Below are 15,012 nucleotides of genomic sequence, written 5' to 3' on the forward strand. Positions count from 1 at the left end.
AAGTTGGTGGCAGCCTGAAAAAAGTAAATATAAATCGGCGAAATCCTCTCCACGCCACTGATTAGGACAGTAATATAATTAAAAGAGTCCAAAGAATTTTATTGAGTAATTTTTCACTAAATAACAGGTCTACTAAATCTAACTCAAATTAAAGTTCGGTAATCATGTGTAAGTATCATCAACAAACTGAGTTTCTAAGGCGACCATCAAAAGGAGGCAATTTGGGGGCATTTGGGGGAATACTTGAGGCGAAATTTAATTTTCATAGCATAACTGTGCGTCCTGAGCCCAATAGCAAGCGCGAAAAAATATGTTTCTCATGGAAGCTATAGAATCTATTTCGCCAAAAAAGCTATCAGTTAGGGCAGGCATGTGAAGCATTCCTCATTCAGAAACAAATTCTTGGCAAGAAAACTGCTCTGAAGTACGTCCTCCTAAAGATATATCATCTAGAGAACAACGCCGTTTCGAAATGTTTTCGTGCTGTTATTTTTTTTAGAGTGACGAATGCTTTAGATAAAAAAAAGCACGGAGATCACGTTTGGTACAAAAACTCGAGTACCTAAACTTTGCATTCTATGAAGGGGTAATGGTGACGTTCGTGTCGAGTAATGGCCATGATATGTTCAAGAGAGTCAGGCGCGCAAAACATAATTTCTGGTATATCTGATGAGCTGGGTAGACTCAGTCTTCGCAAGTACGACAAACTTCTTTAACAATAATTTTAATGGCCATGGATTAAATTACGTGAATGCGTAAGGGAACATTTATATCTCCCCAAGGCCTGCTGCGAAAAGCAAGTAATCCATCGAAATGACCCATTTCAACAGGTATTCGAATAGAACGTTCTAATTACGAGTTGCGGTTTGCTGGCTTTTTTGGAAGTCCATGTTCATTCCGAAGGTGCATAGCGAGAGATGAGGTTGACATATTAACGCGAAACTGCTCATTACAAACGCCACACTTTGCCGTGGTGCCGTCCGAAGATCTTTCGGCATGTTGCCATACCCAACTCCGCAACCTGCCCATCACTAGTGATGAAGCGATCCAGCACACCACTAGGTGGCTAGAAGAGTAGGTGTGGGTGTCCGGACCGGTCCGTCTGGTGCATAGTTCGCCACTTCTCCGCACCATGAACCAAGCCACTTCTCCGCACCATGAACCAAAAGTGGCGCTTCGCTCAGTAACGGTTCTCAGTGGCGCATGTCGTCTGGTACTTCTCGCAGAAGGCGCGCAATAAATGAAGCACACAGAGTGAAAACCTCATCTGTAGCCTTCAGTTTGTTCAATGAGGAGATACGGGTCTCTGTTATTGCGTGTTTGCAAGTTGCTAAAATATGTTGAAGCTTATACGACCAAGAGGCGAGCGGCATTTTTAGCGGAAGCTCATATCCGATGGCGAATAAGCGGAGCCCGCACCTAAGAGTGGCGGTATTTCTGCTTCAGCAAAGATCAACATACAAATTTATTTCTTCGCTCTGAACTATAAATCATGGGGGCGGCCTAACGCAGCAGCGGACACTGCTTGTGGGTGAAGGAAACTTTTAGGAACAGTTCTTCGAGCGCTATTTTACCCATGTTGTCGACTATGATAAATTTATCAAAGATGCAATAATATGATGCTTCCGCTACCTATCTATAATATGATGCCCTAGTATTTAAGGGCGAACATCATTTGGGACTGTGATTACATCACGTCATTATAATCACAAACCGTCGGAGAGATCAGAGCACCAAGCTGCGAATGAACCCGTTGCAGATGGCGACGTCAATATTTCTGTGCCGCCGCTTGCGGGGCTACTCGTCGCGTACATATTGCATCATGCTTGGTGACTGGATCTGGAAGTGGAAAGTTCCACGGCTGCTGCACTTTCTATTTTAACGAAGTGGTTGTTTTACATCACGCTCAATAACTATAGCTCAATTGGAAGCGTGTGAATTTCTGTGCAAGGAACTGACGGCTGCACCCCATAACTCGGGAGGAAATGTAAGTTCGCGTGTTCCTGAAATATTGTGAGCTACGTCGTAAACAAATATAAGGATACATTACTACGCTTAAAAAAAGGGGGACGACAGCAATGCTTAATAACAACGGCAGTTGTAAATTCAGCACCAAGTGGAATATCCTTGCTCCAAGCGGAGTTCTTACCCGCCGTGATGGTTCAGTGGTTACGGCTGTGTTGCTGGCGATGAGGTCGTGGATTCATTTATCTGCCATAGCGGTCGCGTCTTGAACGGGTCGGAATACAAAACGCTCGAGTACTTAGGTTGACGCCGATCCTAACGACAATCAGGGTTCTCCGCAATGCCCCGCGACGGTGTCTCTCATGGCTGTCTCATGTGATTCTGGACGTTGAACCTTATTTATTTGATATAACGAAACTTGGCTGCCGGATATTTACGAAAAACATCGCAGTAGTTCACAGTCTAAAACTCAAAAATAACTCCGCACTCGTTCAAAGCCTCTAAAGCTGTAAGGTTTCTGCATAGAAGCTGAAAAAAATGTTTCGGCTCGTCGTGTTTTCTGAAAATATCACAAGTACCCATAAAGCTTTGCTTGCGCTTGACATAATGGTATTTTAAGCATATCAGCGATATCTTCAAACAGGCATTTGAATTTCCTGCGTACAGATACTCTTCCATACGTACGGACGATGACGCGTGCAGGAGAGCCATTCCACTGACTGCAGTGCCATTTTTTCGTAATGATGCGGAGAAGCTGTGCATTACGCTCGGTCGGCACATTTACTCCTTTGTCACCATAAAGACACAGTGCTATTTCTCCAGCGCTCTTCCTCCTTTTTTCCAAGCTGTTATACATGGTTCAAGCGAATTTAGTGCACCACTTGCTAAAGAGATTCGTTAACAAGAAGCCAGATTCAGAAGCCTCTCTTTTACGTCCCATGGGAGCAGACGACGGACAGACAAGAAAATATAGCAGCTTCGCGCCACTCTCGAGTTCCAATAGCAATCTTTTTCGTTCTTTTGTTGTTTGAAAAGAGTTGCAACTTAAATTGATTGCTTCCATCTGAAACCCGTTGTCCTGATTATCGGCGTCTTGAAATCCGGATTACCGGATAACCGGTTTTCGATACCGGATTCGCTTCCCGATATCCGTCAAACCGGATAGCCGGTTTAACGGGTGTTTGCAAGCAATTAGGTACCACCACGTAGCTTTTGTGATTCCCGTTCGTTCGATATCCATGTCGGCATGGTTGGCAATTACTCATGGTCTCGGTAATGTTACGTGATGTCCGGTAACTCTCCTCCACGTGGTCTGCAGTGCGCGAAATGCCCACAATCGCAGACCTTGTTCGAAGCCCGATCGTTTGATATCTATGTTAGTATTGTTGGGAAGCGCGCATGGGCTGGCGAAGGATACGCGAGATCACGTGAGGTCCTTTCCCACGTGATTTGACGTTCGGCTCTTGAGTACCGTCGCATAGTTTTTGCGAATTCCGCACGTTTGATATCCATGTCGGCATGGTTGGTAATTACCCATGTTCTGGCTAAACTTACATGATGTCACGTGACTCTCGTCCACGTGGTCTGAAGTGTGCGAAATACATACCATCGCAGTTCAAAGACCGATCGTTTGATATCCATCTCAGTATGCTTGGGAATCATGCATGGGCTAGCGAAAGGTAGGTGATGTCACGTGACACCCTTTACCACGTGATTTGACGTTAGCTACGTGTACACCAGCGCATAGCTTTTGATTTCCCCGTTCGTTCTATATCGATGTCGGTATGGTTGGCAATTGCTCATGGGCTGGCTAAAGTTATGTGATGTCACGTGACTCTTTTCCACGTGGTCTGAAGTACGCGAAGTGCGTACCATCGCAGACTTTGTTCAAAGACCGATCGTTTGATATCCATCTCAGTATGGTTGGGATTCATGTATGGGCTAGCGAAACGTAGGTGACGTCACGTGACACCCTTTACCACGTGATTTGACGTTAGCTACGTGTACACCAGCGCATAGCTTTTGATTTCCCCGTTCGTTCGATATCGATATGGTTGGCAATTGGTCATGGGCTGGCTAAAGTTACGTGATGTTACGTGACTCATTCACGTGGTCTGAAGTGCCCGAAATGCGTACCATCGCAGAACTTGTTCAAAGACCGATCGTTTAATATCCATGTCAGTATGGTTGGGGACCATGCACGGGCTTGCGAAAGGTACGTGAGATCACGTGACACCCTTTACCACGTGATTTGAATTTCGCTACGTGGGTATCCCCGCATAGCTTTCGCGATTCCCATTCATTTGATAACCATGTCGGCGTGGTTGGTAATTGCCCATAGTCTGGCTAAGGTCACGTGATGTCACGTGACTATTTTTCACAAGGTATTACGTACTCGAGGAGCGTGCCATCGCAAACCTTGTTCGAAGCCCGATCGTTTAAATCCACATCAGTGTGATTGGGAATCACGCAAGGGCCAGCGAATATACGTGAAGTCACGGGACAGCGTCTATCACGTGATTTGACGTTCACTGCGTGCGTAGCATCGCATAGCGTTCGCGGTTGCCGTTCATTTGACACTCATCTCACTGTGTTTGTGAATAGCATGTGGGCATCCCAAAGTTACGCAAGGTCACGTGACATCCTTCACCACGTGGTCTAGCGAACCCTTCGCGGGTACTATCACAGAGCTGCTTCGAAACCCGCTCGTTTGATGTTCATGTCAATATGGATGACAATCAGGAATATGCCGGCGAATATTACGTGAGATCCTATAACATCCTCTTCCATGTCATCTCAGATGCGTTACTTGGTTATAATCGCAAAATTCGTAGAAGCTCGTTCAATTTGATATCCATGTCAACGAGCCTTGTAAAAAACAAAACAAAATGATGAGAGCTCATGTGACGCTCTTTTCAGCTGTTTTTATCAACTCAGGAATCACCAGTTTGTTACTGGATGCCCCTTGTTTCAATGCATGTCAGCAAAGCCATCAAACAGCTACGTTTTGCATGAGCCTGTTAACGGCAGTAATTTAATGTTCATATCACTGCGACATTTCGATGATTTATCGCGCGCGATAGGCATTTCATTAGTCCGACGAGAATGCTCTACTAGAAAGCCTTTCAGTTTTGCTTGTTCGGCGGAAAATTACAAGATTTCGCTATTATTTTGAACTGATACAACACTTCCGCAAAAGCATCTTTGAATTAGTTCACTGGCGTTAGGATTAAAATACATGGCGCGTAGAATATATTATATGGCGCTGTGATTAAATTGACTTAAGCTTGGAATAATATAGCTGGCGCTTGGAACAAGTTGAGGGGGACAACCTGTGGTACTATTTTAGAGAGCACAGCAATTCGGAAAGATAAATTTAAAGAACGAAAGTTAAGGAACGAGACAGGAAATCGGGCTCGCGCGAGCGGCTGCAAAAATAACCCCAAAAGACTAACAGAAGAGAGAAAAAGGTACTTTGTGCAGACGTACAGATGCACAAATACCAGGGTATTCGAATATCCGGCTATCCGAATATCCGGTTGCTAATAACCGGATAACCAACCGAATAACCGGTCACTCCGGTTATACGGTTTTCAAATTCGAATAATCGGCGAATCGAATAACCGGATAACCGGTTTTTCCGCAAAACCAGTTTGATGTTGCTGCACTAGTTTATAGGCACAAAGCTACGTTTATACTTTGAAGCCTAAAACCTTCGGACAATGTTAAAAAAGAAGTAGATGCTAGGAAGAGAAAGAACCAAAACTGGTTGGCGATAAACGTCACTCCCATGATTCTGTCCATTTCAGTTTCAATCTCTCTGTATTATTGCAGTGTTGCGTTCCACCTGGTCAGTCAGCACTGCCGTCAGAAGTCATCTACCGAGACGGTTCATAGGCGCTGACATCGGGGAGGGGGGGCTCCCCCCCCCCTAACGGCGATGCCGAATCATACCCCCCCCCCCCTCCCCCGTACGCACACCAAAAACGTCATTGCCACAGTTTCGTCACCCACATCACTTGAGGTTTCTTTTCTGTTGCCTCGACCTTTTCAATTAAAATTTTATTGTGGCTAGTAGCTCGCATCATTGTTGGTGCAGAGGCGCAGGCTTTTAATCTATGCTTTCGCTTCATTTCTGCGAATCCGACGAATAGGAGGACAAGCGCATTAGAAGCACAAACGGTGGCTGCCTCTTACGTATTTTCTCACTTCAACATTGTTTTAAGGTTCCACTGTAAACACCATGCACATACACAATATTGCTGCCAAACCGACCCGACGCAACAATCCTCACCTGACCTTGCCCACACATCGGAACTTCATTAAAGTGAACGTGGATGGTGTACCTCTTCCGGATGTGATTGGCACTGGCGCGCACGTATCTGTGATGAATGCTCAGCTTCGGAATCGTCTCAAGAAAGTCCTCACTCCTGCCCCGTCGCCTGTGGTCCAAGTCGACGACGGTGGAGCACCAGCCGTTATTCGCATGTGTCCAGCTCGCGTGAGTGTCGCCGGACATCATACTTCTGTTTTATGTCCTAGATAAATGGGGGGGGGGGGCTCGTGACCTCATCCTGGGCCTTGACTATCTGTCTACACATTCCGCTGTAGATAGACTCTTCTGCTGGTGTTTTGCAACTCGCTCTATTTAAATATACACACATGACCAATTTAGTATATTTTTCAAAGAGATGGAGCCAATTAATATTATTTCTCATCGAAACGCGGGAGACTAAGCTCGTCTGCGAGGGCCTGGAGCAACAATGATGCCTCGTTGCCAGGGCCAATGAGGCAGTGAAAGCCATAGGGTCCCTGGAATGAGGATACCTCCCACCTGGAGTTGAACTGGTGCTTGGCCCGGGATACTGTCGATACCCGTCTAGCGACAATCAACTTCATCGAGAGTGTCGCGTATATACGGTAAATATATCCTGGCCAGAGCGAGCCTCCTGAGTGGGTGGCTATACCATGTGTCTACCGACCAGGAAGACCGGGAATTCTCAGGCATTTTGAGTAGTCTAGAAAAATCAGGGAAAACTCAGGGAATTTGGGCCTCTATCAGGGAAAATTAGCGCCAATTTCATTGAAAGGGTCGAAAGTCGCGGTAATGCTGGCTCGAGCAACAGACAGGAATCGTAATGAATCGTCTTTGACGCGCTGTCGTCGGCTGGAGGAGTTGCCAGTGTGTAGTCAACGACCGACTTTCCGGATTCCCGATAATTCGGACGGCTTCGCGGCACCGCCACGTAACCCATAGAGTCAACGTATCAGAACGTGTGAAATTTCGGACGCAAGAGCTCTTCGGCGTCCGATTTTCCGGACGTTTTGCCGTGACCGCGGGTCCGAAACGGCAATAGTCAAAGGTACCACCGCTGCCGTTTTGATTACTTCGCCACCTCGAACCGGCACTCTCGCACGTAGATCCGCTGGCACCCGTTGCCACCACTGCGGCAACGCTAGGCCTAGCTCCTTGGACGTTCGCTATGAAGCTTCTTGCCGTTGGATGCCGAGTTTTTTATTGAAAGAATTAGCTGCTGTCAGCAATGGCACGGACTCTGAATTTGTGGTCCTCGTGATTGGCTTAGGAACTTAGAAAACACGGTGCGTTGCATAATGCCGGTTCCCCAAAGTCAGCTTCGCCTCTGCACAGAAATGTTACATGGTGAAGCATAAGCAGAAGTATTGCAGTGAAGCATAACAAGCGTGGGAAGGGGCTATTGGCACGGAACACAGTATGCATTCCTTAATTATACACGCGTGCGCCCTGTATTTCCTGTCACAGTACGAGCGCCGATATGGCTAATATGTGTACCGACAGGCCTTCAGAGCGTTTTCGAACGTGCCTGTCGCTGTTTGAGCCCCTAAGGGCAGTAAATGATACGCATTTATTTTTTTCCAACTGGCCGATTTTTCGAACGTTTTCCCGACCCCTGGGGAGTTCTAAAAATCGGTCGTGGACTGTGCAACTGGCCAAGATGCTTCAAATGGTCCCTGGGGTGAACGAATAGCAGAAGGAGGACAAGAACAGAAATGATGTATGCATTGAGGAATAAACGGGAAAGGAAGCTTGCTGCCGCCGTTTTGAAGAAGTTTGAGCTCAAAAAGCAAAATATTGGCTGATGCCGAGATGCAGGTGTCCCTCATCCAAACCAAAATAAACTCTTTAAAGCAGTGAAACACAACACCCAGGCGTCGTGCGGGGGCTGAGAGTATGTCAAGACAGTTGAGGTTGACTTACGAGCGGTTGAGAAAGAATCTCAATTGTGACAGAGTTCGGGCCTCATACCACATGAGCTTGCTATCAGCTGATAGAAATAGCTCATATTCGAATATATTTGCTTCCATGTGCATCTCCTTTTTATTCGTATTTGTGAATGTCCGACTTCATTTGCAATATTTTTGTAAGACACTTTATTTGCTGTGCATTTTACTAACCCCTGCCTTCTTTTGTCTTTTTGAATAACATAAACACTACTTCTTAGTATTCAAATTGGATTAAGTCGCTTTTTAATTTTTTTCATGTGCTTACTAGAGAGTGGCATCATCAGGCGATATTGTTTCAGCCCGTCTTGACATAAAACATAGTTCTGCATCACTCAGGGAAGTGTGCAACGGCACTCAGGGAAAACCTGGAAAACTCAGGGAATTTGGAAATGTCAACTTGGTAGACACCCTGTATACTCAATGATTTGATCAAGCTGAAGCGATTTTAATATTCAGTGTTATCCAAAGTGTGGTTCACATATGTGCGCATTTGAATGTGTACTCTGTTTGTACTGAAAACATGGAATAAATAAGAAAAATCCGGCCTGGTCTAGTGGTTCGATTCCCGGCGTCGGAAGTCCGCGGTCTCATGGTGTGACGCTTAGCACTCTGGACTCTGATACCAGCAATCCGTGTTCAAATCTCGGTGAGACCTTTCTTTTTTTTTTCTTTTGCTTCTCCCAGTTCACCTACAGTGCTTAGTGAGCGACAGCCGCGCTGCTTGCCCATGTCCGGAATCCGGCGTGGTCTAGTGGTTGGGATACCTGGCTTTCACCCAGGAGGCCCGGGTTCGATTCTCGGCGTCGGAAGTGTGCGGTCTCATGGTGTAACGGTTAGCACTCTGGACTCTGAATCCAGCAATCCGAGTTCGAATCTCGGTGAGACCTTCTTTTGCTGCGCCCAGTTCACCTACAGTGCTTAGTGAGCGACAGCCCCGCTGCTTGACTGTGTCTGGAATCCGGCGTGGTCTAGTGGTTAGGATACCTGGCTTTCATCTAGGAGGCCCGGGTTCGATTCCCGGCGTCGGAAGTGTGCGGTCTCATGGTGTAACGGTTAGCACTCTGGACTCTGAGTCCAGCAATCCGAGTTCAAATCATGGTTACACCTTTTTTTTTCTTCTTTTGCTGCGCCCAGTTCACCACTTCCACTTCCGGCCACCGCAGTGAACGGACGCGGAATGCCTTGCTCCGTAAAGGCGGTTACAGCGGCCCTCGGCCGTGGCACCAGGTGTACGGATAAGCATTACCCGGATTATCAAGTTGTTTTGCCTCATCTGCCTTCAGGTATATCAGTTTTGTACACAGTATTTTTGCATGCGGACATTAAAACCAGGTCGTATCGGGTCGAGCACTTTCGAGATGCGCTCGCGCGTCTTGCACTGCTGCCGGAAGTGGTGGTCCTTGGCGCCTTCCAAATGAATCATGTATGGGCAGTGACCTTCCGTGATGAAGTTCCGAAGAAAAAGATGCTTGAGGCAGAAGCTTTCAACATGAAAGACCAACCCTGCGTCGTTTATGATCCCTGCAACCAAGGCATCAGATTGAAGCTTTATTGGCTGTTGCATTTCGTTCACGACAACGAAGTTCGAGCAGCGTTAGCCCCTTAAGGAAAGGTTACAGATATCACCCGCGAAAAGTGGCGAGTACAGGGATGTAATGATATAGGGTCCACCACCCGTTTGGTGACACTCTTGCCAAAGCCTGGAATTACAGTTGAAGACTTGCCTCATCAGGTGCGCGTGGCGGAAAACTTAGCGCTCGTACATGTACCAGGAAGACCCCCGTTATGCCTTCGGTGCAATGTAACTGGACATATCAGGCGCGAGTGTCGCATACCACGCTGTGCACTCTGCCGAAGATTCGGCCATGACGAACAAGACTGCGTGCGATCCTATGCAGCGGTAACAAGCCCAGTTAAAGGCGACGAGATGGCTGAACACATAATGGGTCATGCTGACGCCGATCCAACATCCCGAACAACGACCGAAGAACCGGCGGCAGACAGCAGGCCCTCTGAGGCGTCTCCACTTCCGGAAAACTCCACTGGGCCCGGCGGCAGCCAATCTGGCGAGGCAAAGAGCGTGCTGGTTGGGAAGCCGAGTAACGACCAAACGTCAATGAGAGACAGGATGCAATTTTAGTAAGCGCAGCAGAGACGACCGCGAAAGACGCAACGGAAGGCATTGAGGATGTTGAAATGACAGCAGCCGCGAAAGCAGCTGCAAAGAGGCCTCGCGAGGCCACTGACGGATCTCAAGGATCACCCGAACCAGCGAGTAGTGGCGAGCCGTCACCGAAGACCTCTGTAACGAGGCGACTGGGCCTCAAACCGAAGCCGAAGATACCGCCTGATAGGCGGACGACTTCAACATCGTACCCGACTTAGCGGGGCGCGAAGTGTGTTAAGCCAGCCTGTCCTCATTATAAGACGTTGCCTAGCGGGCAAGTAGAATGTGACCTGTGCTGGTTTTTGCTATCACTGCCTGTCCAGATGTGAGTACTGTTCCGTCTCTTTGCTAATCCAAAAAATGGCTGTTAATCTGACAGTTCCCCTTTGTGTAGCTACGTTGAATGTGAGGGGTTTCGCATCCCGCAGGAGGCAGCACCAGTTAAGCCGTCTCTTGTTGGAAAATGACATTGACATAATGGCAGTGCAGGAAACCAAAGTAGAAAGCGAAGAGCAAACGGACAGAATGGTTGAACTTTTCAAGGATAGGTATAATGTATGTGTCTCATGCCAGAGGCACTTCAGCGGGTTGCATAATATTTGTTCGAAAGTGCACCGATATTGTAGCGCAATCTGTAAAGTCCAGTGATGATGGAAGGCTACTCGTTATCGACTTTAGCTTTTGTGGCCTCAATTGGCGTGCTATTTCTGTGTATGCACCGAATAACATTAACGAACGCGTAGAATATATAGAAAACCTGAGAACCTGCATGACTTACGAAAGAAACTTAATTTTATTTGGAGACTATAATTGTGTGTGCAGGCCGCAAGACAGAGCCAACAGAATGACTTACCGCGATAGAAGTGCGAAACTGTTAAACGCGCTTGTAAACGAACTTGAGCTAGACGACGTTGGTTGCATTTTTGACGGCGACGAGCACGTACAGGCGCCCAAATCTTTAACTGGCGTGCGCGAGCGGCAGCTTTTCCGTGCGTCAGCGCCGTATGACGGGGCGAGGCTGGAAACAGCTTAGCAGACGATGGGCCCAGCTGAGCGCGCTTTGTCCGCATGCGCTTAGCCTCAGACTCTTTCCAGCCGCGCCCCGTCATACGGCGCTGACGCACGGAAAAGTCGCCGCTCGCGCACGCCAGTTAAAGATTTGGGCGCCTGTACAGTATACACACTACCAAGGTGTAAGTCACGCTAGACTAGATCGCATATATGTTCCTGCAGTTGTCATACCACACATTACTACATACACAGTAAACAACGTCACATTTAGCCATCACTGCTTCGTGATAGCGACACTAGGAACCAAGACAAAAGTGCCGAAGTTTAGTTGGAATTTGTGGAAATTAAACGATACACTGTTGGATGAAGAAATCATTGTTAAAAAAGTAAAGGAAAAGATAGAGGAAATATGTTCGGTTGAAACTACTAATTTCACAGCGCTTTGGGAGCAATTTAAAAATGAAGTAAAGATTACGGCGATTGAACGAGCTTGCGTGCTGCGCAGCATTGAAAAACAGCAAGAGAAAGAACTGAGGAGCACGTTAGATTATATGATTGCGGTTGAAAGTGCTACCCCTGGACACTTTAGCAAGGAAATACGTGACCTTAAAAGTAAGCTTGAAGTGATAGATGAAAAGAAATATCGTGTAGCGATCGTCAGAGCGCGGGCTGAAAGACTATGGCTAGGGGAAATGCCTACTAAGCGGGCACTCGGGAAAGAAAAAATGCAAGCAGTAAAAAAAAGAGATAGAAGAAATAAGATATAAAAACGATGTGACACGTTACAAGGAACTGATAGAGAAAGCGTTTGTTGAATGCTATCAAAAACTGCTAAGCCCAAAAATAAAAGATACAGAAGCTTTTCGAAACGAATTTTTGTCGCTCATGCCAAGGCTAGGCGATGAAGTAAGACAAACGCTTGAACGGCCAATTAGTCTGAATGAAGTAAAACAGGCCATTGATGAACTAAGCACTGGCAAAGCACCTGGGCCTGATGCACTAGGGGCTGCCATTTACAAATGTTTCAAGGAAGAACTGGCACAAGCGTTACATCGCGTGATAAATGAGTGCTATGAACAAAAAAAGCACCTTTATCTTTAAGAAAAGGTCATGTAGTACTCAGTCCAAAATCGGATGATCCCAGGAAATTGTTGGCTGTTGAGGCCTATCGACCTATAAGTCTTACGAATGTAGACTATAAAATATTTACAAAGGTGCTAGCCAAGAGATTGCAGAGCGTTATCACACACCTCGTATTACCTCACCAGACATGTGGCATCAAAGGAAGGACAATCTACACAAATATACACACCGCTAGAACTATCTTAGGATCCTGTGACATGACTCAAGACAGCATAGCTATGATACAACTGGATCTTCAGAAAGCATTTGATAAAGTTAATCATGACATACTACAATTATTACTAGGACATTGTAATGTAGGTAGCGTTATCACTGAGGGCATCAAGATGGTGTATGAAGAATGTGCAGTAAACCTTATAATTAACAACACCTTAAGTGAAAACATTCCAGTACTGTCAGGTATAAAACAAGGGTGTGCGTGTTCGTCCCTTCTTTTTGCATTTTGTTTGGAACCCTTATGTTTAAAAATTCGCATAAATAGGATGGTGCATGGTTACTCCTTTTATGCTACTGAAGATGCTGGCATATGCCGATGACATAGCCATATTCTGCAAAGACAAGGACAGTATTAAAGAAGCTGTTAAGGAAGCTACATCGCTCTATAGTGCTACCGGAAGTGCCACTAGCTGGGATAAATCTCTGGGCATATGGCATGGAAACTGGGGGCAAACGCCGGAGGCGTATGCAAACATGAGATGGACAAGTATTCTTGCTAAATACTTGGGTCTTCCTCTTCAGCATTATGGAAATACTGCAGAATACTGGGCAGAGAGACAGAAAGGCTCAAGGATCAGTCTGAAAATGGGGAGGGCATAACTTTTCTGTTTTCCTGGGCCACAGTCTGTAATGTGTTTTTTGTTGCAAAAGTGTTTTATGTGCTTCAAGTGTTCAGTATGAGCAGAACTTGTGTCCGAAAATTACACAGTGTTTGCCACCTATATATGGAATTCTACCTGGGAACGCACCAGTCGGTCAAACTTGTTCCTTTCGGTGCGACACGGAGGGCTTGGTCTGTGTCATCTATTTTTGAAACAAATAGTTTCAAGGTTTTTCTTTCTGAGAGACCAAAGCGATGTTTTCTTGCGTACTGTTATACACAAGAGGCTGTGTAATCATATCGCGGATTATATTGTGTCATCAAATGGAGATACGCGCGGAAAACTGAGCAGTTTTTTGGCGCGAAATTGTGTCCGCATATCAAGTACTGAAGCCACGGTTTTCCTTAGAATACTTGAGCGCAGTGGCGCGTAAACGATTGTACGAAGGTCTAAATGATGTCTTTTTACCAATACCATTGTACCGCTCCATCTATCAACTAGGGCCAGAACGAGACGTTTTAAAACGAGTTCGAAAAATGTCAGTAAGAGCGTCATCTAAATCATTCTTTTTCCAACTGCACACGGGTACGCTCGCTGTAAAACCGTGGCTTCAAAGCAAAGGTATCTTTGTCCCATGGGGATTACACTGCCTGATATGTCGAAAGGAGGAAACGATAGAACACATCTTTTTGGACTGTCACGATGCTGTTTTCCTGTGGGACATCCTTAAGCGGACACTTCAGAAAGATTTGCCTTTTGTATCCCATTCTTGCCATGTGAAGATCCAGATGAAATGCCATGCGACATGTTCATGTTACTGTGTTTGCATAGCGTGTGGAAAACGAGGATGGTGGTCAGAAATGCGGATGTCAACGCAATATCGGCCATGCAAAACTTCAGTGAAAACTGTTTGTACATACGAGATGTTCTCAAAATCCAGAGGGACCCACCGGATTGGATACCTGTTCTTGATAAGCTGGCTTCTTTGAAACCATTTTCGCTTCACACTCAAGCCATGAAAAGGCTCACGCGTTTTTTTTCTTGTACTTGTAAAAGTGTGTTTGCAAGAGCCAAACCGGTAAGAAAGAAAAAAAATCCGGCGTGGTCTAGTGGTTAGGATACCTGGTTTTCACCAAGGAGAGCCGGGTTCGATTCGCGGCGTCGGAAGTGTGCGGTCTCATGGTGTAACGGTTAGCACTCTGGACTCTGAATCCAGCAATCCGAGTTCAAATCTCGGTGCGATCTTTTCTTCTTTTGCTTCACCCAGTTCCCCTACAGTGCTTAGTGAGCGACAGCCGCGCTGCTTGACTGTGTCTCGGATCCGGCGTGGTCTAGTGGTTAGGATTCTGCTTCCGGCAGCCGAGTTGAGCGGTCAGCAGAATCATGGGCTCCAGTGGAGCAGCGACAGCGGCCACTTTTGGCCGCTGTCGACGCCTTTATTTTGACGCAACTGCCTAAAGACAAGTGGTGATGAACACCGTCTTATTGCACGGTGGTGTACATGCGAGACCGTACAAGGTGGAAGATTTCAGGGACGCCCTTCTGCCAACGGGCCTGCTGCCTGAAGTGGTATGCATAGCGGCGTACCAGATCAACCACGTCTGGGCAGTGACCCTCAGCGATGCGACTGCTACAAAAAGGATG

At 46.5% G+C, this 15,012-nt stretch overlaps 4 non-coding genes across 4 annotated transcripts; all 4 read left to right on the plus strand.

The window, feature by feature from the left end:
* Positions 1-8,966: 8,966 nt before the first annotated feature.
* On the plus strand, positions 8,967-9,038 carry TRNAE-UUC (transfer RNA glutamic acid (anticodon UUC)). The gene has a single exon. It is a non-coding gene; the product is annotated as a tRNA-Glu (tRNA).
* A 6-nt stretch (positions 9,039-9,044) lies between these two features.
* On the plus strand, positions 9,045-9,116 carry TRNAQ-CUG (transfer RNA glutamine (anticodon CUG)). Its single transcript has one exon. It is a non-coding gene; the product is annotated as a tRNA-Gln (tRNA).
* Positions 9,117-9,186: 70 nt separating this feature from the next.
* TRNAE-UUC (transfer RNA glutamic acid (anticodon UUC)) lies at positions 9,187-9,258 on the plus strand. Its single transcript has one exon. It is a non-coding gene; the product is annotated as a tRNA-Glu (tRNA).
* Positions 9,259-14,541: 5,283 nt separating this feature from the next.
* On the plus strand, positions 14,542-14,613 carry TRNAQ-CUG (transfer RNA glutamine (anticodon CUG)). Its single transcript has one exon. It is a non-coding gene; the product is annotated as a tRNA-Gln (tRNA).
* Positions 14,614-15,012: the final 399 nt, after the last annotated feature.

The sequence above is a fragment of the Dermacentor variabilis genome, chromosome 11 (genome assembly GCF_050947875.1).
Source record: "Dermacentor variabilis isolate Ectoservices chromosome 11, ASM5094787v1, whole genome shotgun sequence".
NCBI lineage: Eukaryota > Metazoa > Arthropoda > Arachnida > Ixodida > Ixodidae > Dermacentor > Dermacentor variabilis.